The sequence below is a fragment of the Oryctolagus cuniculus genome, chromosome 2 (genome assembly GCF_964237555.1).
Source record: "Oryctolagus cuniculus chromosome 2, mOryCun1.1, whole genome shotgun sequence".
Classification (NCBI taxonomy): Eukaryota; Metazoa; Chordata; class Mammalia; order Lagomorpha; family Leporidae; genus Oryctolagus; species Oryctolagus cuniculus.
The window spans coordinates 23077070-23104061 of NC_091433.1; the positions used below are offsets into that span (position 1 = coordinate 23077070).

At 35.8% G+C, this 26992-nt stretch overlaps 1 pseudogene; it reads right to left on the bottom strand.

Moving 5' to 3' along the window:
• The window catches only part of LOC108176397 (cyclin-dependent kinase 1-like), a 196646-nt pseudogene that overhangs the window by 134872 nt on the left and 34782 nt on the right, over nucleotides 1-26992 (bottom strand).

The window sequence follows — 26992 nt, forward strand, 5'->3', positions numbered from 1 at the left end:
TCCATTGCATTGTAAGCTTCTTGAGAGCACAGGCTACTTTGTACATACTTTTGCTTCCGAATCCCTTCACTATCCTCTAACACAATTCTGCAGTGGATAGTAAAATAATAGAGTGTTAAACTGATCTATTTTTGGTGACTATGTCTAGCAGAAAATGCATTTCTGTATATGAATATGATCCATTTGGAAGAGCTGAGTTGAATGAAAAGAACTCTGTTTGGAAAGGAGCTCAATATAGTAGTGTTTTACAAGATGTTCTCCAAAGGCTATACCTTATTTTAAATCCTGTTCTTTAATTTCAAAATGCCCGTAAACATTTTTACATTTATGTGTCTCAATTTCAACTGGAAAACAACAAATGATAGTAAAACTGCAAACTTCATAGAGTTAATCCAAATAAAATATATTAAAATTTATAAAACTCTAAGTCTTGGTAAAAATTGCATTAGTTATTATTATTACTGTATTAATATATAGGTTTCATTTTTAGCTTCCCAGCATATAAGTAATTTTCCTATGTTTGAAGAACTCTCACATAATAAGGAGCCAAAAGCTGCCTTCTAGTGCAAAAGGGAAAAAGTTTGTGTTGTCACCACTCTGCTATGTAAGATGAGCCATTCTAGTGCTTTAAGGTATGGTTACATAATGCAACGGAGGGTGGAGTGGAGAATGTCTTGGGAAGGTCTACAAATGTCAGAAGACCTTCCATAAACCACTGAAAGAAAACCCACCATGGAGGGCAGACTATAATGCCCAGGCACTAAAAACCTCATTCATAACAAATTCCTTCTATCTATGATTCCAGTTTCTTCCCAGTTTTCTTCAGAGACTGTTTTTCAGGTTATCTCTCTAGTATTGTGGACCAATCTGTGTCAATTTTTTAAACTTTTATTTATTTATTTGAAAGGCATAATTTACAGTGATACAGAAAGGAAGAGAAAGAGAGAGAATGAGAGAGAGAGAGAGAATCATTCATCTTCCATCTGCTGGTTCACTTCCCAAATGGCGATGAAGCTGAGACAGTTGTTAGCCAAGATATTCTTTCAGGTCTCCTACATGTGTGCAGAAACCCAAGCACTTGGGCCATCATTGGCTGCTTTCCCAGGCACCTTAGCAGGGAGCTGAGTTGGAAGTGGAGAAGCCAGGACCTGAACTTGCATCCATACCAAATACTGGCGTTACAGGCGATGGCTTTACCTGCTCCGCCAGAATGCCGGCCTCAATATCTATTTTAAAAATAACAGCTTTATTAAAACATAAATCTAATACTATTCAATCATTCATCCATTTAAGTTCTATAACAGTCATCAAATTAATTTTAGAGTATTTTTACCACTGCAAACACAAACCCTCCACCCATCAGAAGTCACTCCAGATTTTCCTCTGGTCTATATACCACCCAGCCCTAAGCAACTACTGATCTACTCTCTGTCTCTACAGAGTTTGCTATTGTGAACATTTCAGATTAATGGAAGCACAATAATACTTTGTGATACTTTGTGACCTGCAACTCTCACTTAGCATGTTTTTGAACGTCCAATCGTGCTGCAGCATTGTCATTATGTATTCCTTTTTATTGCAAAAGAATATTACATTGCAAGAATATACATATTTCCCATTTACCAATAATGATCATTTTATTTTTTAAAAAAATTGAGAGGTAGTCATAGAGTCACCATTATTTGAGTTTTATTCTCGCTCTAAGGCTCCTCTCAGCTCCCTCTTTACTGGTTTTCTCTGGTGGATGAGCAGATCTCCATGTGACTCTCCCAGCTGTTCTGTAAGTAAGTTGATCTGGCTGCTTTAGTGGAACTACCAACCTCATACTAGCGTCACCAAAAAATCTTCAGAGTTTTTATACCACCCTTAGATTTGGGAATCATTTACAGGGAGAGGATTTCAGAGCACTGTTCTTACAGACTTCTGTTTGCCTGGACAGAATCTCTGAACCACCGTTCCAGAGACATAAGCAGTAACAGTGGTCCCCTTCAAGTAGGTACTCAGAAGGCATGCTGCTCTGTCATGTTCTGCTCATGCCCCTTTTAATCTGAAATTGCAATCCTAAAAGTTGGTTGGGTGAGAACATTTGAGGCCCCAGTATGCTCGTCTGACTGTGCCTGGAGTAGAGACCCCACCCTACTAATACAGACTTGATGGAAAAAGATAACTTCAACTTTTCAGAACTCGCCTAAAAAGCAGCTCATGCTGTACAGGGATGGGGAAAGGGATAAGAGATACTGGTGCACTATTATTTTCAAATAGATGTGGGAGTCCTTACCTGGAGCTGGGGTCAGAGACAGCTCAGTCTTGACAAGACATGCCTGGACTGGAGCTGAGCTGTGATGACAGGAAAGGGTGAGTGGTTAGTGAGCTGTGCACCAGCAGGTGCATCAGCAGGGAGCTGGATCAAAAGCACAGCAGCCGGGACTGCTTAATTTTCAGAACATTTTGAAATGTATGTATTTCCTTCTATGAGCCTGAAAGACAGATGTGTAGCCCATCATAGCCAGCTATCCCTACCACTTGTCATATGTCTGAGTCATCGCACATTCTGCAGGGCTGAGAGAGTGCAATGGATTGAAGTCACCAAACTGAAGTCCCATATGTGAAACTGCTCTTCTGTAGATAGGTGTTTGCCCTTTACCAACCAATAAATTACAAACTTCTTTTTTGAGCTATTGTTCAAATTAATAATAATATTTCACAGGCAAACATGATTATTTAAGACTCAAGTTCTAATTTTCCGAACAATGGAGTTGACAAATTTTACATTGCTAAGTTCAAATGGCAAAAGCAGAAGCAAAATGCATTATTCAATTTCAAATTCTAATATATAACTCATATAGAATGGACAATCTGGGAAATTAAAAGAAAGATCGATTGGGAGTTGGAGCATGATTCCATTGTGTACTGTTTGGGACAAGTCACATAACAATGTTAAGTTTCAGTTTCATGATTTTCAAAATTAAATTATTTAATTTTTGCTGTTATTATAAAGAAAAGACTATTATTATACAGTTACAGAGGATGCTTTTAACTAGATCTTACAGCAAAAAAAATTAAAGAGATATAAAATTTAGACATTCCCTTATTGTGTGTTTGTGTGCATATTTTTCTGTATACCTAAAGCGTTTATACCTATATGAACAAGAATTGTATTTCTTAATTATTTGAACACCATCTTGAAAAACTATGTCAGAGTACTGACAACCAGAAAAAAAGCTAATCTTTAAATAAATTCTCCTGAAGGTAAATATTTACTAACCTTTTATAGAAAGGAATAGACTGGAATTTTGCCAGAATGTTCTTCTATGAATCTGTGACAACTTGAGAGTATCATATACAATGAATCAATTCACAAAACAGCACTCCTTATAATAATATGTATATCCTCTTCATTTTTTGCAATGTTGTAGCAAAAAATTTCCTTAAAAAACTAATGCAGTTATTCAATGAGTCTGTGCATTGGTCATTGGGTTTTATTTTTATCTTTATATAGAATAACAATCAAAAATATTTGAACACCACTAATCACATTGATTTTTCTATAAGTTGCCCAGATACTATCAAAATGTGCAGACTAGAGAGTAGATTTAAGAAAATTATTCATTTGCTGGAAACATCCTCTTTAGATCATAACTGTTGCTGTGTGCATTGAATTTTATACATTTGAATGTCAACTAACTTTCATTTTGATTATATTCATATAAATATTCTTTAATTTCCTATTCTTTTTTTCAGTCTGTTAGGTGGGAAGATTTTTTTAAACAATTACCACATAGAACATGTTCCATTAGCAGAATCAAGATATTCTGCTGTTATAATTGAATAATAAGACTTGTCTCAATTTGTAGGAAAAAGATGTCTAATGGAGGTGATTATTTAATTTTATGTGTTTCATGTAAATGTGTCTTAAACATTGACTCCTATTGCATTCTGTCAATTCAACCTTTGTGTAAGTTTATATCTGATATGCCAAAAACTTGAGTACTAGGAATTTATGGTTACATAATGCTCAGTGTCTCTAATTTGACAGTGGTCCGCCTATACCACTGTGACTTCCAGGTGATAGCCCAGTCCCACATTCCCGAGGACCATTGATATACACATAAGAACTTCAACAAAACAGGAGGAAAAATGTAGAAAATATTATGTTAAAATTCCTGGCTAATAAAATTCTTTGGGTACTACATGATGAAGTAAACTATCTTTTATAACTATATGAAATCATTCCAGGGCCCTTGAAAAATTTCCAGTAAAAAATATATTAGAAATTAGGGGCCAGTGCTGTGGCACAGCAAGTTAAAGCCCTGGCCCGAAGCGCTGGCATCTCACATGGGCGCTGGTTCTAGTCCTGGATGCTCCTCTTCAGATCCAGCTCTCTGCTGTGGCCTGGGGAAGCAGTGGAAGATGGCCCAAGTCCTTGGGCCCCTGCACCCATGTGGGAGACCAAGAGGAAGTTCCTGGCTTCGAATTAACGTAGCTGCAGCTGTTGTGGCCATCTAGGGAATGAACCAGCAAATGGAATTCCTCTCTCTGTCTCTACCTCGCTCTCTCTAACTCTGTATTTCAAATAAAAAATAAATCTTAAAAAAAAAGAAATTGCCCAACACACAGGTAGAAAATATTCCCCTTGAAAAATCGTAAAACATTTATAAAAGTGTATTTATCAGAATCAATGACAATTCAAATATTAATGATAATTTTATTGACATATCTATATTCCAAGATTGCCTCATTTGAAAGAACATACTTCTTTAGAAGAAGAATTAGAAATTTACTTTTTTAAAAAAACATTTTTATTTATTTGTTTATTTCATAGGCAGAGAGACTGGAGAAGGCACCCCAGCCACTCCTATATGGGCTGTTGGAATCTTAACTAGAGGCTTAAGCACTTCGGCAAATGCCCACTCTAGAATTTTACTTTCTATAGTGAGGAAAATCCCTATTTGAAAGCTTCAAAAAAGACAACCTAGGAGAACAAGGTGTTGGAGAGGCAACAATAGTCACTAGATTATGTCATTGTTACCCTTAGTAGACAATGATGTCATAGTAAGAGAAAGTTTTTTTTTTCTTCTAAGTTAACGAAAATTTATTTTTGTAGTAATAACACTTAAAAAAAGGACTCTTTTCAAATCTAACATATGAATTCTGTTAGAAGTAATTTTAATTTACCATTAATTATTTTTGCCATTTATTCAACAATAGTAAAAATAATTTGGGGTTAAATTATCCAGCTCTCATAAATAATTATGAATACATTTCTCTCCATATCACCTGCACAGGATCAAGTACACTTCCTCTTGTTTTCCAGATGATACAATTTGTCTCTGAGCAAAATTCATAGCAGTCAATTTCTGTATGTCTTATCTAAATTTACAAGATCTCATAGGCAAATTAAACCACTCTTGTTGCTATGAGCAGAGGTTGCCAAGAGAAGGGGCTAAAATGTAAAAGAAAGCTCCATGCTCTGAGCTCTTCCTTTCAATACGACCTGATCTCCCCTTAATAAAATGCTGGAGAAAAGCTACCTGGGTCTCATTGAGATGTAATTTGCTCCTTGGTCATGAAACAACAGGAGCCTTGGTACAAAGCTACCTAGGGAAAAAAAATGACACCAGATTCTAAGCAAATGCATCCATGAGGCTACTTGAACACTGAGAGCTCTAAGTCCTAAAGTGAGAGTAATTCCTTACTGAAACTCATACTTTCTTCCCTAAAAACTCTAATGGAGAGCTGATTTCTCATTATTTTCAATGGAAAACATTATAAAGTGATACAGTTACATTTAAAACTCCAATTTCCAAACATGTAAAAAGACTTTGTCAAATGCCAAAAAATGAAGTGCTAAGCTAACATGCAAAATGCTACAAAATGTTTTCAACACTCCTACCTGTTCTCCCGCATAACAATATGATTATTAACAAACAGTTGTTTTATAGGCAGAGATATGAAAATTCTCCTCATGATAATTCTTTTTTCATCCACTTTGCTTCCTTTTATGCAGTTTTCATAACTATGTCCTCAACTTCTTTAGTAGTCCTGGTACATTAATAGACAAAAGCAAGGACTAATACAAAGATACAGTAGAATCATACTCAGGATAGGCCAACATTGCAAAGACTGCAAGGTGTATTTTGCCAGATGTCCCTTGCAAGTCCACAGCATGCGAAATACTCTTTCCAATTTTGGGGAATCCACAGGATTTTCTCCAAAACTACTATATGCGATTATAGGATTCTAGCAACTAAACTTGAAATGTACCTAAAGAATTTTTTGCCATATCATTTGTCTAAGAGGAAATAGTTTTGAGAGAAGCAAATATAAATTGTTTCTATTTTTGCATTACTTGAAAACCATTGTACTGATAAATGCATAACATATTAAAGATTTTGAACCTTAAAAACCAAGGAATGTTCTATAGGGAAAATAGGAAACTAAGAGACCCCCCCTTCGGAAAATTCTATCAAAGGAACATATATAGAAAACAAATATTTAGTTTATATCTGAAACAAGACAAGGGTGCAATCTGAAAATATTTGTCTTGATTCTAAATTATTTCTGTTAATAAATGTGATAATGTTGTTTAAGCTTATTTCTCACTTTCTGTGTCCAATATTCACTACAAAATTATTGAGTAACACTGCTTCAAGATTTTTTAATAATTTCTTTTATCTTTAACTGACATAAATCTGTAAAAATTTCTTGGGCAACAGTTAATATTTCCATACATGTATACATGTTTTTAATCTATACTATGATCATTTCACACATTTCAATTGTAATGAGAAGAGAAAGTTTCTCTTTTTTAGGTTTTAAGCTTTGTCCAATGATTGATTATTAAGCCATTACAACATAAGGGCAGTTTAATGCAATTAGCCATGTAGCTTTACAGACAGCTGGATCAAAACCTTCTTCCTTCTTTCCTTCCTTCCTTCCTTCCTTCCTTCCTTCCTTCCTTCCTTCCTTCCTTCCTTCCTTCTTTTCTTCTGCTATCTCTCTCTATTTTTCAAGAAACTTATGCCTTTAGAGATGAGCAACCTTTTTTTAACATCACAATTATTTCTGGTCATTTCAAGAAAAAAGAAAATATATCAAAATAGATTAATAAAGATCTGCATAATACATTTAGTAATTTAATCTCAAAATGTTGAAACTTATATATTAATGTAAAAACCTTGTTATCCTTAACCAGTGAAGACATTAATTGTTCTATAATTTGAAAAAGAAAAACTAGTTTAATGATAAGGTACAGCAGCTACTCTCTATGTTAGAAATGTTTAAAAGAAGTTAGCTTGAGCATGTCCCAAATTGTACATCTCCTCCCTCTCCTATTCCCACTCTTATATTTAACAGAGATCACTTTTCAGTTAAATTTAAACACCTAAGAATAATTGTGTGTTAATTACAGAGTTCAAACAATAGTATTAAGTAGAACAAAAAAAAAAAAAATACTAAAATGGCCAAATGGTAGAGTTAGAAATGTGCCAGGGGATTCCAATTCAATCCCATCAAGGTGGTATGTACCAATGCCATCTCACTAGTCCAAGTGATCAATTTCAGTTCACAATTGATCACACTGATAGGTCTAAGAGTCAAAGGGATCACACAAACAAGACTAGTGTCTGCTAATACTAACTGACAGAATTAAAAATGGAGAGAATGATTCAATATGGGGAGTGGGATATAGAGCAGACTCATAGAATGGCGGATGTCCTAATCAGCACTCTGGCCTCAGAATCAACCTTTAAGGCATTTGGATCTGGCTGAAGAGACCATGAGAGTATTTTAGGCATGGAAAGCCAAGACATTCTGGCAAAAAAACAAACAAACAAACAAAAAAAACAAAACCTAAACGAAAGGTCTCTGTGAGTGAGATCCCTGTAGAAAGAATGGGCCATCAAAGAAGGAGGTACCTTTCTCTGAAGGGAGGAGAGAACTTCCACTCTGACTATGACCTTGTCTAAATAAGATCGAAGTCGGCAAACTCAAAATGCTTCCATAGCCTTGGCAACTCATGACAAGAGCCTAAGGTGATTACTGACACCATAAACAAGAGTGTCAAATTGTTAAGTCAACAACAGGAGTCACTGTGTACTTACTCCTCATATGGGATCTGTCCTTAATGTGTTGTCCAATGTGAAGTAATGTTATAACTAGTACTCAAACAGTATTTTACACTTTGTGTTTCTGTGTGGGTGCAAACTGTTGAAATCTTTACTTAATATATACTAAATTGATCTTCTGTGTACAAAGAGAATTGAAAATGAATTTTGATGCGAATGGAATGGGAGAGGGAGCGGGAGAGGGGAGGGTTGCAGGTGGGAGGGAAGTTATGGGGGGGAAAAGCCATTGTAATCCACAAACTGTACTTTGGAAATTTATATTTATTAAATAAAAGTGAAAAAAAAGAAAAAAGGAAATGTTTAAAAGGAGAAAGAAACACACGTATTTCATATGCTTTTGGAGATTATTATTGATCTATTCTGTAGCTTTATTGATAACCTTTTTTTTTGCATCATTTATATAGTTACCCAAACAATCCACTCACTGTCACCCTGTGGATTTACGGTTTATTTTCAATTCATCAAGTTATATTTATGAATGATGATCAAATGATTACATAAAAGTATAAACTAATGTTTATGAATAAAATTATATCACATATAACAATTAGAAATCTATGTGATTTTAAAATTTAATACCTATGTATGTGCGTGATCCACATATGTTATCTGAAAACATAATATTCAAGGTGGGTAATTTATAAATAAGAACATAAATTTATTCACAGTTCTGAAGACTGGGAAGTCCAGTAAATTGCAAGCTTTGGATGAGGGCTTGTTGCTCTGTCATCACCTGGTGGAAGTCAAGAAGGCAAGACATAGAAAGTGGAATCTGAACTAATCCTGTTATAATAGCACTAATCCCATCCAAGAGTGTAGGTCCCCATGGACTAAATGCCACTTAAGAATCCTAACTTCTTTCCTCACATTATGATCATTGTCATGAATCTCTCAGTCTGTGATATTAACATCTCTACTTTCAAGAAAAAAACAGTATGCATGTGTACATATATAATGTCTACATTTGAAGTGAATGTGGCAAAATGTTAAAATGTAAAATAATAATAACAAAGTGAAAAACAATTACCAGCAATATGCTTGCTTCACAGGGGGAAATGGAATCTTTTTTTTTAACTTTTATTTAATGAATATAAATTTCCAAAGTACAGAATATTGATTACAATGGCTTCCCCCCCATAACGTGCCTCCAACACGCAACCCTCCCCTTTCCCACTCTCTCTCCCCTTCCATTCACATCAAGATTCATTTTCGATTCTCTTTATATACAGAAGATCAGTTTAGCATACATTAAGTAAAGATTTCAACAGTTTGCTCCCACACAGAAACATAAAGTGAAAAATACTGTTTGAGTACTAGTTATAGCATTAAATCTCAATGTACAGCACACTAAGGACAAAAAGGAATCTTATCTCTTATTACTGCTTCACTGGATAGTAAACTTCAAAGTGAGTTCTGCAACAGACACACATTGAAACCACAACATTCCATTCCCCAAAACTCATGTCTTTTTTACATACAAAAAGCATTCATTCAATCTTGATTGCATCAAAAGCCTTGACTCATTCATTCTGGTATTAACTCAAATCTCCAGAGTATCATGGAAGTCAGGTATGGGTGAATTTGAAGGCTCCTGGTATGCTGGGACAAATTCTCTCTTAGGTGTCAGCCTGTAAAATCAATACAAGTTATGTGCTTCCAGAATACAATAGTGGGACAGGCACAGAATTTCTGTTCCAAAAGGGAGTATCAGTAAAGAAAGAAAAAAAAAAAGAACAAAGTCCCAAGCAAATCCCAAACATGATAGGGGAAATAACAGTAAATCCTAAAACCCTGCTTTGACTCCATGTCCAAATTTCTGAGCATCCTGGGGTCAGGGATAGCCCCAAGTCTTTAGGCAGTTCCCCTCCTTTGACTTTGCTGGTTCAGCGCATGAAGGAGGTGTTATAGGAAAGACAAGCCCACTGCTTTCCCAGGCTTGAGTTGCACACTAGTTGCCATACAAATCAAATCCTTACTAACTACTATAGAGCAATAATGATGACTTTCAACCGTGAGAGGGTGGGTGATGTCCAGCACTGTACTACTGAAATACTTCCCCTTGTTAGTTAATTGAATGTATAAAAGGCATTTCACCCTTTTGCCCCAAAATTTTTTGTTTTTGTGTTTCTGAACTTCAATCTATTTTCCTAGACTAACTTCTTCAATTCTGCCTGCACACACATTTCACCCTATGAAATTATCTCTTACCACAAGAATTTTTTTCTTGAATAAAATCTGCAATATTGTGTTAATATTCATATCATGTGGATCCCTGAAATTTCATAGATCGCCTTCTATATTAGCATTCGGGGCCACACAGATCCATTTTCCAGCTAACAGTCCTTCCTAGAGGGCTTAGCACTGTCTGTACAAAACCGTGTGTGACAACTATTACTGTTAATGATATAAGTTTTTTATCCATTTGAATACAATATTATAATTTGCCACAGGAATAAAAATGAAGAACAAATTGGACTAGAAAATGAGAATTAGCTACCATTTTACCTGAGCCATCTAATTCGTAAATCCCTTTTCAGTTTTAAGGTACTTGATTTTTTTTATAGAAATAGCTCCAGCACCAACATCTTAGATAAGTGGTTTAGAGAAATAGTTGTAAAAGTAAACAAGTACTTAACTCAGCCTGTAGAGTACAGCTGAGCTAATTTTCAAAGCTATTTTCTTCATAGAGCCTGAGTGTACCTCTGTCCTCTCTGTATCTCACTCTCACTCAAGTGGGTCCATAGTTCAATTCTCAAGTATACATAATCTCCATCCTTGAAATCTTTAAATACAGTTTAAAGGCACCACTAAGCACAGACATCACCACATCTTTCTTTAGAAGTTCTTTTTTCAATTTGTACAATTTTAAAAACAATTTATATAAGAAATTAGGAGACATTGGGTTTTTATTACTTGTTATTACTCCTTTGTTTTATAGAAATAAAAGCTAAAGTTTAAAGAATATTGAGGACATAGACAAACTGATATTCTATTTCTCAAAGAAGAAAAAGCAAAAGTAAAATATAATTCTTCATGAACATTTATAAACATCAAAAATAAACCTCATACTGTGATTATTTATCATCTTAAAAAATCAACAAGTGCCATCAATTTGTTTCTTTACTTTGATTTTATTAGCTTTTGACTTATCTACCTGAAAGAATTCTTGAAATAGCAACATGTGTACTTTTTATTTCCAGCATTTTTGTCTTAATTTCTTTGACATGTTCTTCTCATCTCACTGCTTCCTCTCTCTCTCTCATTCCTCTGTTAGTGAGCAGGTTCCTGCAACTGATGCCCGGCTTGTTGCAATTGGAAGCACATCATCTAACAGAAATATTTCTTATCAGTGAGGCCGGCTCCTCTATTCCTCAAAACCCTGTCGGATGGGGTCAGCGCTGTGGTGTAGCTGGTAAAGTCACTGCCTGCAGTGCCACATCCCATATGAGCGTCAGTTCGAATCCCAGCTGCTCCATTTCTGATCCATCTCCCTGCTATGGCCTGGGAAAGCCATAAGTACTTGGACACCTGCTCCTGCATGGGAGACCCAGAAGAAGCTCCTGGCTCCTCGCTTCAGACCGGCCCATCTCCAGCTGTTGCAGGCATTTGGGGAGTGAACCAGTGGGTGGCAGACCCTCTCTCTCTCTTTCTCTCTCTCTCTCTCTCTGCCTCTGGCTCTCTGTAACTCTTCCTTTCAAATAAATAAATAAATCTTAAAAAAAAAAAAAAAAACAACCTGCTGGCTGATTTGTGGGAAGATCTTGCAAGTGACATTGGCCTTCCACTGCCACCACAAAAGCACACATTGCCTTGCTCTCCTCCCCCACCCCAGCTACCTGTGAGTCCTACCTAGAGGTTGCTGTGCTTCCTTACACTTAATACTTCCTTCAGTGATTCCCCAGAGCATATACAATTACCTGGAGGAAGATTAGTTTCAAGGTCTCCCACTTGCCCATTGATGTGCTGAATTAAAAAGGCCTTGAATTTAAATGTGACCGTTTGGGCACTGGCTGGGAGGTCTTTATATTTTCCTGTTTTACATTGATGATATGTGTCCCTCTCTGTTTCGCTGTTAACTGTAGCTCCTCAAATACTTCCTATTTCATTTTTTATCCCCAGGTGACTCAGGCTTCAGTGAATGGTTCATTCATTCATGAAACAAATATTTAACAGATACACATACCTGCACCATTTTCGTGTTGAATGGAGATACAGAGATAAATAAAACAGACTGCTTTCACTGAGAGTCCATAATACCTATAAAAGCAAATTCGTAAAAATTATATGAATTTATGATACCAATAACTTCCAGGAAGGAAATAAACTAGGATGTGATGCAGAATAGTAAGAGCGGGGAAAGGAGCTATTTTGCCCTGCATGGTTAGAACTAGTTTCCCTACAGATGGCTTTGAATAAAAACTTTGATAAATTTAAGTGATCCATGTAAACACATGAGATCAGTGTTGCAAGGGAAGTAAGGGGAATAAAGAACCTGTGGTATCATAATTTGGTTACTGGAAAAGGAGAAAAACCTGTATGGTTAAAGTAACCACCCAAATCAAGGTGACTGCTCAGAAACATGGGATATGGTGAGAGAGAAGATGTAATAAAGATCTGATGAGACATGAATAAAAGTTCAAATTTTATTTTTAATGAAATGAGAAATCCAAGGAGGGCTTTAAGCCAGAAGATCAGAATAAAAATGATTACAATCAATACAGTAGTCCAGATGATCAATAATTGTGTCTTGGACTTGAGTAGTATTGATAGAGAAAATATTTGGGTGTATTTGCTAGGTCAAGTTGATAGACTGGCCTATAGCTCATTGGAGAATGGTATCCATCACTCAGTGTTCCTTTCTACTTTTTACATCTTCATAAATAATCAAAGTTTTTAATTCACAGGCAAAATAATTATACTTGGATATTCATAGTATTCCCTGCTATGGAAACCAGTCATTGTCTGAGTGTAATTCAAGTATTTAGGAACAGAGAAAAATACTCACATGCAGATAACTTTATCAATGAATGGCAGAATCAGATAAAAGTGGCATACTTTTAAAAAAGTAAATAGGCATTATAAAAATGTTATGTTGCATTGAAATGAGTGTTAGTAATTTATATGATATAAAAATTCTATAGGAGAGACAAAATAAGTAAATTTTCCAAAAATATCAAGTATAGTCCATCATGATTTCTTCTGACTTGTGTTATTTAATGTATGGAACTTCAGCAGAGTATTCAAGGCCTTTCTATAGTCCGTCTTGTTCACCTAAGAAATGGCTCATACTTTTGTTAATCTTCCATCTTGTATTATTTCACTTCTTCACACATTTTCAGGCGTGCTTTATTTTTGCAGTTGCACCTAACTTAATGTTTCCCCTTACTTATCCAACTCTAAAAATATTGCTTCGAGAACCACAAGAAATATCACCTCTCTATCAAAACTGCTCTGAGGTTGACAAAGGCTTTCCTACTTCTCTGCAACTCCATAGTTCCTACTGTGCTTCTGCAGTTCATCTAGGTCACATTTCTATACAGACAATTTTATGTATGTTTTATCCGCTAATATGAAAGCTCTCTGACAGTGTAGATATTACTTATATGTAGTACATAGAACACCTCTTTTAATACATTTGACACCCAATAAATAGATTTGAAGGAAAATATAATTTCACATAACCATTATCTAACGCAGGAACTACAAAAACTTAATTGGAATTTAATTTGGAAGGAAAGCTGGAACGATTGTGTTATGCCATCCCTAGGGCAACCTATTAATGCAGGTATATTTGTCATTTTAGACAGACTACAGTAAAGTTTACATCCCATTTTTCTGTTTTCATGGTCTTGCAAAATTAGGGGAAAGACCATATACTTGTTCAATTTTTATTACCATAATAATCATCACGTCAGTAATTTATATGCCATACCGGATGCTCTGTTAACCATTTTCCTGTATTATGTCAAACGGTCCTACGTACAGCATGGGGTTAGCAAGGCATTTCACTCTGGAGGGAGAAAACAAAGAAACCGAGAGGCGTTAAGGAACTTTCCCAAGATTACGAAGTTCAAGATTAGCAAACAAGAGATCTAATTGTACATCAATCTGCCCCAGAATATTTGCCCTCTCCCCTGTATCACATTGACATGGAGGAAACAAAGCGTTGTTTTAGAACAGGACAGCTGTGCACATTAAGTCTCTGTTGTCAGCTCCAAGCCTCAGCGATGAGGGCCTGCATGCTCTACTTACCTGTAAACCTATGATGCTAGATACATGTTGAAAGGGTTTGCTATCGGCCAACCACTAAGGGGTGGTGATTCACAACAATCATCACGTTGTGGCTCTGAGCAGTGAGTCGTGGCAACTACAAGTCCACTGCAGGGAAAAGAATTGAATTCTCTTGGTTCTATTTCTCAGTAGAGAACTGGAGCAGAAACAAAGCAAAACACTTTGTCTCCCCCCAGGATCCTGTTATACCTTTTACTAAGACAAACACATCACATTCACTTCGCCTATCCCACTGCTGATGAGAGAGAAACACATTCAGAGAACCAACAGGAGGACCCAGGTACTCACACAGAACTAAACGAGGCGGCTTATTTGCAGAACTTTCCTGTCTTTGCCCGCTGCCCCATGCACATAGAAGCAAGCTGGTTTGCTTCTAGCATGAGAAAACATTCCTTTTTTTATGGCTAAAGTTTAAGATGTCGAATGGGCCATAATGTATGATTGCTCTGCCTCTAGCAATTAACGAACTATTGTTAATGTCCTCCAAGCTTTATCAGCTCCAGATACTTTGCATAATACCCTCAATATTGCTTTTACACTCGACAGGGTTGGATGCAATGAAACTGCTGTTATAAAGGTTAGGGGGGAAATCCTTATACTACAGTTGACATGCAGTATTGATCTAGTACAAAATCCAACCATTACTGAGACAGATGGGGGAGCTCTGAGACTCTCAATCCAAAAATTGCACCAGCTATTGCTGATGCTGCTGCACATGCTGACAATAGCTACAGTCTGAAAAGCAGGGTTTACATGCCCAAAATAAATTGTTTTGATTAGAACCTTTAGGAGAGAAAGTCATAAGGTATAGTTTTATTGACTACTTGCCAAACAACACAGACCCATGCACTGTAAGCTTGTTTTGCTCTTGTAAGTCAAGCACCAACTAGGATTTTATTTTCTAAGGTTATGGACTTAGAGTGTAATATATTATCATTTACTTTGAATTATTGCACACATGGCATACTAGGAAATGGAATTAATTTTCAAATATTGCTGGCATCTGCATGTGTGTTTGTATATTTACTAGTTTCCTGGTAGCAGGTATACAGTACTTTTACATGATAAGAATTGCTTTGATTTCTTGACAGCCTACTCAGTGTCGCGGTGCTCAAAAAGGGTTCAAGATGCTGCTATTGGACTCTAAAAACATTGTAAAGACAATAATCATCTAACTAGCCGTATTAATAATGCCTTCTCTCCCTTTTGGCTGTTTTCCCTGAAGCATATTTTTCCCCTGCAAAGAGCTTCCTTTTAATCTGTTGCTGTTTTTCAAAAATAAGACAATTCAGGGCAATCAACTGAAAAAAAATTGGAAAAATTGTTGTAAAATGCAAAATGAGAAGCCAACCTTCTTGTTTTTCGAAGCTGGACTTGTTACATTAAACTCTTCAGAAGCAGTTCCTTGTGATGTTCTTTTTCCACAAAATGTATGTAGATAATTCTTGTTTATATTTTCACCTGAATATGTGAGTTTCAGCGTTGGCTATTACAGATAAAATTGAGCACATGCAAGATTCATTATAAATACTACCTGTAATGATAACACTCTGTTCTGTTTGTTGTACCTATCTGAAAACAAATATCTTGGCAAGAGAGAATTGTGTGTGCATATTTTCCCTACAAACACTTTCATGAAGACATAGAATGAAAGAATAGAATAAAAGAAAACCCTATGTATTATAGTTGTATTTATTTATTCATTCTATTATAGTCATTGCATTACATGTTTTAAATTTGTTATTTCATCTATATTAAATTTACCAGAAAGAGAATAAAAAAAAACCTAAAAAATGTATACTGCTGTATCTAATAATTGTGAACTTTATCTTATCTATCTCTTGGTGTCTACTAATCCTACTATGTTCTGATTTAATGTCACAGTAATTAGTCAATTGATAAAATGCATGTAGAACATGATGTGGGCCCTCAAGGATTTTATAATCCATTTGGGAGATAAGAATCATTGCATTCCATTGTTGGTAAGGAAATGCTAAATGTCAAATGATTATTAAAGCTGTGAAAGAAGATACCAATAAGGACCAGATATTGCTACCTGAATAGAACAGCATGCTTTTCATATGGCAAATGCCTTTTTTTAAAAAAGGACATGCATTGATAATAATGTAGGCACCAAAAATAGGGTTAACATTTGATCAATAAATTCTGGTTTTTATAATTGTTCTTAATACACCACCAGATTCTAAAATGGTGCCAACCAGGACCTCAATTTCTAATAACTCATTTGAATGAAAAGTTGCCTAGTTTTCAATTTATATGCCATAAAAAAGTTTAGGTGCAATTAAATGCTTTAGAATATGCACTTTGGATTTGAGTTTTGGAGTTGAGTCTCAGTTGTAGGACCACAATTTATATTTTTTCATACACAATCTGTATGACCAGACTCTCAAAGCCATGTTAATTGCAAATTACTTGTCATTTTTAAATTAATGTTTTAATTTATATCATGAATTGTATTATTATTATTATTGCAGAATTAATTAAATATCATCGCATGAAAATAGCATTTCCTGTATGCCAGAAATGGCAGACAAGATTGTTTGAGTCCCACTTATCTAAACAACATACCCATCCACTTCTGCTCTGATTTGTCAATCAGAAAAATTCCTAGCTGTCCTATGCAGCAGAATATGCAGTTTAAATGCACTAAAGGAGTTAATCCCTGTCCCTCTGCTCTTAAGCAGCAAGGAGGGTCATAAGCATTGAAACAAATGGAGCATCATTTATTACCTCTGTCTCTTCCACTGTGTTTTTGGGAGGAAGTATTGGCACTTACTTTGCAACAGATTTGATCTTCTGTTCTCTGAGGAAATGCTGTCACTAGTATTATTTACTCTCTGAGCAACAAATCCTCATAAATTATAGTGGTTCTCCAGACAACCATTTACAAATTTAATCAGGGATGATTTACTTGCCTTTTTCAATTATCCCCAAATTATATTCAAGTACTCTAATAAACTAAGGCCTGTGCCATATTTATTCCAGAAATATAACTACAAAAAGCTTCCAATCTAAAAGAAAAGGTATAAAGGTACAGAGAGCTTGTAGCATATTGAAAACCATGTTTCCCTTATGCTTGGAAATATGTAAAGGCTCAAGAGATTCTGGGTCACACTGTGTGCTGAGGTTCTCAATTGCTTCGTGTTCACAGCATTTATCATCCCCAAATCCAATAATCACAGATTGTTCACATAAATAAGAACCAGCCGGTGCTGCGGCTCACTAGGCTAATCCTCTGCCTTGCGGTGCCGGCACACCGGGTTCTAGCCCCGGTCGGGGCGCCGGATCCTGTCCCGGTTGCCCCTCTTCCAGGCCAGCTCTCTAGTGTGGCCAGGGAGTGCAGTGGAGGATGGCCCAAGTGCTTGGGCCCTGCACCCCATGGGAGACCAGAAGTACCTGGCTCCTGCCATCGGATCAGCGCGGTGCGCCGGCCTCAGTGCGCCAGCCGTGGTGGCCATTGGAGGGTGAACCAACGGTAAAGGAAGACCTTTCTCTCTGTCTCTCTCTCTCTCACTGTCCACTCTGCCTGTCAAAAAAAAAAAAATTAGAACCACATCACTACATATAGCACAGCACAGGCAATGGAGACAGACCTGAGTTTGAATCCTGTCTCCACTACTTGCTAGATATGTGCCCACAATATTATTTTAGCTCTGTAGAATTCAGTTTCTTCATATGGAAAGTGGCATAATACTAACGCATGTCATAAAGCTATTATTAGGAGTAAATCATAGAATGGATATAAGTAATATAGAGAAATCTAGATAAAGCAAGTACTCAACAAATGACAGCTTTTTATTTATTTTTAGGAATTTATTAATATATTAAATGTTCAGGATCATTGCAAATGCATAATAACTACAGCACATTTCCTATCAATTTTCATGTTAACATGGTATTAATACAAAGAGAATAGAAATTAGTTCATGGATGCATTTCTAATAATGTTTTTCTCCTCCTCCAATCCTTCCTTCCTTCCTTCCTTCCTTCCTTCCTTCCTTCCTTCCTTCCTTCCTTCTTTTCTCTCTCTCTCTCTCTCTCTCTCTCTCTCTCTCCCTTTCTCTCTCTTTCTTTCTTTCATCTTCCTGACAGCTACTATTTATATCTCACCTCTCTTGTCTTTCTAAATGAATGAACTTAACCCAAAGGGATTTAAATAATTGACAAGGAATATATAAAGATTTGGGATAGCTTGGAACTTTAAACTGGGTTCCAATATTGTATCACTTTCTATTAAACTTTCTGTTGTATTAGTTTATATCATATATGACACTCGAATGTAGACAATTTCAAGACCATGATATTCATGAATTAGGAGAGATCTTGCCAATTTTATACATATGGATCTAGAGGATTAGTGGTTTGTCACTCTGGATGTTGCCCTAGAAATTCCAATGATGTCTTAAGATCATCTGAAGCTATTTATACATTTGTGCTTTACCATGACACTTATTGATGCTAGATAAAGTTGAGTTCCTTCAAGAATCAATACTCATCAGGACAGAAATGATATTAGTTTATGTGATGGTTGAAACTAGATGCAATCTGACCATATCACAGAGTTGCCCAGTGTCACGGGTGTTCACATGAGGCTTTTTAAGATGAAGATAGCATTTCAATTGTTAGACTGAGTAATGTGGATTGCCCTCCCTTCATATGAGTGGGTATCATATCATAGGGCTTGAACATGTGCAGAATGAAAGGCCAATAAATAAGGAATTTACCCCTGTTTATGTCAGACTGAGTAAGTGTGGTATTAGTCTGTCCCTGCCTTTGGACTTGCCTTTGGTTTTACACTGTTGGATTTCTTGTTCTCAAGCCTTTATACTCTTTTTTGTTAACTTTTATTTAATGAATATAAATTTCCAAAGTACAGCTTATGGATTACAATGGCTTCCACCCCATAACTTCCCTCCCACCTGCAACCCTCCCCTTTCCCACTCCCTCTCCCATTCCATTCACATCAAGATTTATTTTCAATTGTCTTTATATACAGAAGATCAGTTTAGCATATATTAAGTAAAGATTTCCACAGTTTGCACCCACATAGAAACACAAAGTGAAAAATACTGTTTGAGTACTAGTTATAGCATTAAATCACAATGTACAGCACATTAAGCACAGAGATCCTACGTGAGGAGTAAGTGCACAGTGACTCCTGTTGTTGACTTAACAAATTGACACTCTTGTTTATGGCATCAGTAATCACCCTAGGCTCTTGTCATGAGTTGCCAAGGCTATGGAAGCCTTTTGAGTTCACTGACTCTAATCATATTTAGATACGGTCATAGTCAGAGTGGAAGTTCTCTCCTCCCTTCAGAGAAAGGTACCTCCTTCTTTGCTGGCCCTGTTCTTTCCACTGGGATCTCACTTGCAGAGATCTTTCATTTAGGTCATTTTTTTTTTTTTTTTGCCAGAGTGTCTTGGCTTTCCATGCCTGAAATATTCTCATGGGCTTTTCAGCCAGATCCGCATGCCTTAAGGGCTGATTCTGAGGCCAGAGTGCTGTTTAGGACATCTGCCATTCTATGAGTCTGTTGTGTATCTCGCTTCCCATGTTGGATCGTTCTCTCTGTTTTTTATTCTATCAGTATTTGCAGACACTAGTCTTATTTACGTGATCCCTTTGGCTCTTAGTCCTATCATTATGATCAATTGTGAACAGAAATTGATCGCTGGGACTAGTGAGATGGCATTGGTACATGCCACCTTGATGGGATTGAATTGGAATCCCCTGGTATGTTTCTAACTCTACCATTTGGGGCAAGTCAGCTTGAGCATGTCCCAAATTGCACATCTCTTCCCTCTCTTATTCCCACTCTTATATTTAACAGTGATCACTTTTCAGTTAAGTTTCAACACTTAAGAATAACTGTGTATTTATTAGAGTATTCTACCAAAATTATTAAGTAGAACAAACAAAAAAAATACTAAGAGGGATAACATATTAAGTTGTTCATCAACAGTCAGGGCAAGGGCTGATCATGTCACTGTTTCTCATAGTGTTCATTTCACTTTAACGGGTTTCATTTTTGGTGCTCGGTTAGTTGTAACCAATCAGGGAGAACATATGATATTTGTCCCTTTGGGACGGGCTTATTTCACTCAGAATAAGGTTTTCCAAATTCCTAAGAGGGATCACTTTTCAGTTAAAATTTAAACACCTAAGAATAATTGTGTGTTAATTACAGAGTTCAACCAATAGTACTAGAACAAAAAAAAATACTAAAATGGATAAAGTATTACATTGTACATCAAAGGTTGGGTTTTAAAACAAGGGAAATTGATATAGAAAAGTATCACTATCACATATGATATGTATGTGTGTTCTCTTGTAGAAATTGTTTTGTATTATTATAACTTTATCATATATACTTCAATATTTCCAAATACTGATTAAATACTGATTCATGTTAATGTAAATTCTGGAATCTCTATTTCACAGATAAGATCATAGTTAATGCTTCTTACAAAGCAGTAAAGCAATAACTCAGTGATTCAAGTGCATAAAACCTAGAGTCTGTTACATGTTCTATCTCAGAGTTGATGGTAGAGCAATGTAATTTCCCTTCAGTTTGGTGCCCATTTTCAACTATCTTGATAATTATTAGGGTTAACATTATAGTGCAGCAGACTAGGCTGCCTGCAATTTCCACATCCCAACGACTGCTTGTCCAAGTCCTGACTGCTCCTCTTTTACCCAGCTCCCTGCTAATGTCCCTAAGAAAGCAGCAGGAAATAAGCACCTCCATGGGAGACTCAGATTGCAGTCCAGGTTCCTGACATCAGTCTGGCACAGCCCCAGCCATTGCAGCCATTCGGAGAGTGTTCCAGCAGATGAGCAGATGGAAGTGCGCTTACTCTCTCTCCCTTCCACCTTCCCTCCCTCCCTCTCTCTCTCTTTCTCTATTTCTTTTCTTTTTTCCTCCCTCCCTCCCTCCCTCCCTTCTTCCTTCCTTCCTTCCTTCCTTCCTTCCTTCCTTCTTTCCTTCCTTTTTTCCTTCCTTCCTTCCTTCCTTCCTTCCTTCCTTCCTTCCTTCCTTCCTTCCTTCCTTTTCTCTCCCTCTCCCTCCTCTGTAACTCTGCCTTTCAAATAAATTTACAAGTATCTTAAAAATAAATATATTAAACATCTGTTGTCCAAGCAGTATTTACTTTGCACTGGTAATCTACTCATGAAACATGATTATGCCACATCTGTTACTTTGACTAGATTTATATACAATATAAAAGGTGATTGTTGACATTTGCCATGCTCTTTTGATTTAATACTGATTCAAGTCAAGAAAACCTTAAATGCTCTGTGTTATGTCTCACACAGCCATGCACATTTGAAACTTGTCTCTTGCACCTCCCAAAGAAATATTATGAGCTATATCTTCGAACTCATCGTTATTTTTAACAGAATGTCTTTATTCAAAATCTTCACTGGGCGATAAATATACTTTTCTTTCAACCATTGTTAGTGAAGTGTTGTAGGCTTCCTCTTGTTTTCTGAACTCTGTAGTTTCTCATTTCGTCAACCCATAAGACAGGTGATATTAGCAAAAGTCCATGAGTACAGTCTAGTAGAACAGCTTTTGCATGTGCCATCTACGTTGTATTTCCTGGTCTTTCTCTTTGGAAATTCTTAACATAAAGACTAGGTCAATCTAGAGTTAAACAACTAATAAGTATTTTTAAACAATTACTAAAGCATTTATTAATTATTATATCATTTTATAATAAAGTTAAAAGAATGCTCATGTGAAATGTTGTTATGAAGTACCTATCTCCATGTCAACATTTACTGTAGTAAGCTGAGTTTGCATGGTTCAAAATGATGGCATGCAGATATGTATCTAATTCCAAATATATTATTATTTGTTTAAAAGGTTAGTGTTACTACAGTTGCTATTTGTAGTTCCAGTGAATAGTAATATCATACTTCCAGAAAAACAAAATACGCATTACCCTTTGTCCTTGCACTCACTTTTGACCAATGAAGAAATGACTTTCTACATTATTTAAGTGAAAGATGAAAATTAACAAGTGTGACAGCCCACTCTTTGTCTGTGCTAAACCTGCTGTAAGAAAACATGGCAGGACCCCACAGAGAAGACCCCACAGCAATTCTTGAATCTGGGTGGATAAATTCGATTTCAGCTCACATTCTGAAGAATCCCACTTGGCTAACAGAGTAAAGACCTACTCTCCAGCTTATGGGTTATCAGCTTTTCTGGAGTTCTTACTCTCCACCTATGTCATCCTTTTGTCTTTTAATTGAACTGAACTTAGGAAGAAAAAAATATATTTATTGTTCCATACTCAAGACACTACAATAGCTCACAATTTCGATATTTCATTTTACTTGAATTTTGTAAACTTATATTGCTTATAAAGGTCACATAACTCCTATTTAGTGTGTCCTGAATATCATGATTTACTCATAAAAAAGTTATAATTTTATTGTGTTGATAATAACTTTATTAATATTTCAATACTAGATGAAGCTATACATTAATGAAATCTAAAACAGTGCCCATCAACTAGAGACTTAGTTGCAACAAACTCTAAGGTATACAAAAGAAATCAACTCAAATAAAATATAAATTCACTGGAGACTTTGGAAGCAAAGCATACAATTTGCCACTTTTTTTTTTTTTGCATGCGCTATATGCTCACCTCCAGGAAATCACAGAACCATCAGTTTTTTAGTAGAAGAGTTCCGTATTTTTCAGCTTTTGAATATAGTTGGAGATTTTCAAATTTTCTTTACTTCCTCAAACAGCTTAACATGATTAGCATGGGATTTCCTTGATTCTCATAAATTTAGTCCTATAGACAAAGTATCTTCTACATAACACAATAGTGCCAGAATTTTTCTTGCTATAAAACAGTTTCAAAGGATTTTTAACATGCCTTTGTTTCATACCTGAAAAAAATATCACCAGGAAATAGATTTCCTTACCTATAGTGATGAGTTATGACTCTTCCTCAATACATATAGTTGGGATATATATTTTGATTTTCCACTTTTTAATGCCCCTGTATTATATTTTTACATTGTATTTTGCATTTAAACACCCTCACAACCACCACCACCACTCCCAAAATCAGGAAAAATGATAGAAGACTTTTCAGATTTCCTTGATTCCCTGTTGTATTTTTTGTCCTTCAAATATAAAGTGATACATTATCTGTAGGCCTAGTGCTTTGAGTTCATTTTCCATTTATGAAAATCCAAGCATGCAAATATCCCCATGCTCTCAGAAATTCAAGCTCAATTTAAGTTATGTCACTGAGGAACAAAGGCAATTAAATTAGTCTTCCCAGTTCTCCTGGATGCCTTCCTCCTGACCATACCACTTTACTGATAATTTATCTTAAAACCCATGTCAAGAGAGCTCAAGATCAAGGTCATATGTTACTCACCATCATAAGTCTCACTTGGCCTCTGGAAGAAAAAGATTTGGGTAAGACTGACCTCCCCTATTTGCTTTGATGAAAACTTCCTCATGAGACCTAGATCTCTGCTGACACTGATGTTCTCTCACCTAAAACTTGAAGTTTCCTTTAAACTTTAAAAGTCATTGAAGTGACTTTCTCCCTGGCAGCATAATGATTAGAACAAATGAATGGGACTGATATTATCTTCAGCTTACTTTTGCTGTTTTATATCCTTGTCCATCTTAGAATTTTTAAACCTGGGTGGGATTGTAGCAAAGGAATGGAAAAACACACTGTATCATTCCATGAGTAACAAGCATGTATTTGGGATTATTACCAATTCTGTAAATATACTGAATGGAAAAGTTAGCTAGCTAGAATATGGAAATGTTATATAAATTTTTTGATTCATGTAGTAAAATAACAGGGGAAAATAGTTTTAAAGTTCATAGTGGTGCTCTTGAATAATCTTAAAATTGTGTTCTAAGTACTTTGCATTTGGAAAGGACCACAGTCCAGGCTTTGTACAAACTATTGTACACACTACGATTAAGTGTATCCAGTTTTTACCAAAGTACATCACACACATCAGATTTTGTTGATTGATTCACCAAAATTATACAATTTTCTTTACTCTTTTCTAAATATTTTGACAAAATGCATTTATCCACATCTCAGGAGTCTGAGAAACCTTGCATGTCTTCTCTTACATCTGGGAAGCAATTATTACACACAGAGAATACAATCAACCCTCCAAGACGTTTCTACTCTGCAAAACCATGTAGGCAAATGCACGAAAATTACACAGACATATGCTGTTACTCTTGAGGGTTTGTATATGTAGAACTGGTTGTTTTTATTACATAGTTTTATGCCATTACTTTTTCCTTTAAAAAATAAAGATAGTGTAAAATCATATTTAATGATGAGCATGCAAATTCACTTAATTGAAAAAATAATAAAATTCTATGCATTTACTATGAGTAGGATAAAGGAGTACTGAAATGCTTCATTGTCACCTTTAAAAAATTTTTTCAGCCAACCTGCAAAAATAGCAAGAAGAAATGTCAACCTAGAGACCTTGTCCATCAGACTATGGCATAGTACAAGCATCTGGTAAATGTATGTAGAGTCCCATGGGGAATCACTTGGGCATTGACACTTTATGCTTTGACCTATATGCTAAAGCCTAAATATTAGAGAGAATTATGCAAGTGTCCACTTATATGTCTTTATGATGATTTCAATTATTTGGGAATGATGATGCTGATCAATAAGGAGTGTCTTGAGAGATACTTAATCATCAGATAAAAGATAAGAACTACCTTTTCCATCAAATCACACTACCACATTGTATCTGTTCTCTCCATCTTGCTTAAGAGGGCAGTTTCTAGTGGATCCAGGAATGGTGACAGTTTGCTAACTGCATGCAGTTGGAGAAGAAAACAGCTAAACTCTTCTGCCCTGTCTTCTCAGGAAGTCATTCTTTCAAGCAGTGTCTTCTGCAGTTCACTGCAATTTGGAGGAAATGAGTTTTTGTTACTTGACAATCCCATTCTTAGAAATACCTTTAGCTTGTCAATAGGAAAGGTCCATTTGGGGTTCAGTCAATGTATAAAGGAAGTTTTTAGTCACAGGATATCCTTACTTTTCAATAGAGCTACTTTCCCACCCAACCTTTCCTTTACAATTCTCAGGCTCTCTCTTACAGTAGTATTGTTTGAAAACCATTGCAGTCAGTGAACGTGTGAGGATTGTGATCTAAAACTCAACTATAACCATTTCAAAGTCCTAAAGTTAGTGGTAATGACACCTCAGTGATAAAGGAACACCAACTGAATTGAAATGTTCTCTTGTTAATGGGACATAAAGAAAGGAAAACTCTACAACTTCAGGGGGAGTGAGCAACAATGACTATCACAATGCCAAGAACAGCAGGAGCTCTCCTGAACATACAGGTTGAAATCATCATGTGTGGTCATATTGGAGATGGATTTCTATTAAGGGTTGATGTGGGATTTTATGCTGCAGGCTTCGGGCTCTCAAGAGGAATAAAAAATGCCTCCCTGGGAAACTTGGGTCTTAGTAGATGATGAATATCTAAATGGCCTGGGGTGTGAATATGACATATTTTCTAATATGTCAGAACTGAATCAGAACTTGACATTAACCTCCAAATGGCACTAATTCCAAATCCCATTTTTAATCAACTTGGCTAGTTCCATATGTCTATTTTTATATTTCTTGCCTGTCACCCTAATTTGAAGTCACTTTGACAAGAGTGCTATTTTGAGATTCTGTCTCTAGTCCCTCTCTTTGCCTTTGTGTTTTCATTCTCCTTAACTCCAGTTGTGATCTCCACTATGTGTAAGAATAGTAGGTGCCAGATTGTGTTTTATACACAATTGGAACTCCGAAAGTACTTTTTCCCATATAACTCATATCATTTCCGGAATTATTTGTGACTTCACAATTAAAATATAAGCTTATATGACTCTAGATAAAATAATCAGCACTCTGTAAAGTTCAAGTCGCTTGTTAGACTGGCATAAATGCTTACCTATTGAGGTAATATTAAGCAATGTTGATGTAAATATTAATGAAATGTAAAATAAGGCACTGGAAACAGAAATATATAATGTACTTTAACTTAAGCTTCAGGGTTCTATATAATAAATGATATCCTACTATTATCTACTGAAGAAAGGAAACAAATCTCCCCTTTCTTTTTTTAAGAATATTAATTCTCAGGGAATTATGTAAGATGTGGGAGCTTTACCCTTACTGAAAAGTCCTTTCCCAGAATGTTTTCCAAATATAATTCAGAAATTAAATTGCATTGTCAAGAGGGTAAATGTCTCCAGATTATTCAGCTGTGCATTAAGTTCAATAACCACTCTTAAAATGAGCAGTTTACTATACTTGTATTAATTCTCCAAATTTCAAAAAGGTACACAGTTAAACTTTCTCATTTTTATTTATGGGTTTAGAAGAAATCATTGCTGAGTTATAAGACCATGTTTCAGACTTATAGTGTATGCATATGTCTTCCAGAATGTAGGACTCTTACACAGTGTGATATGTGCTTTGGGCAGGCATCAAAAAGAATTTAAAAATTATATATT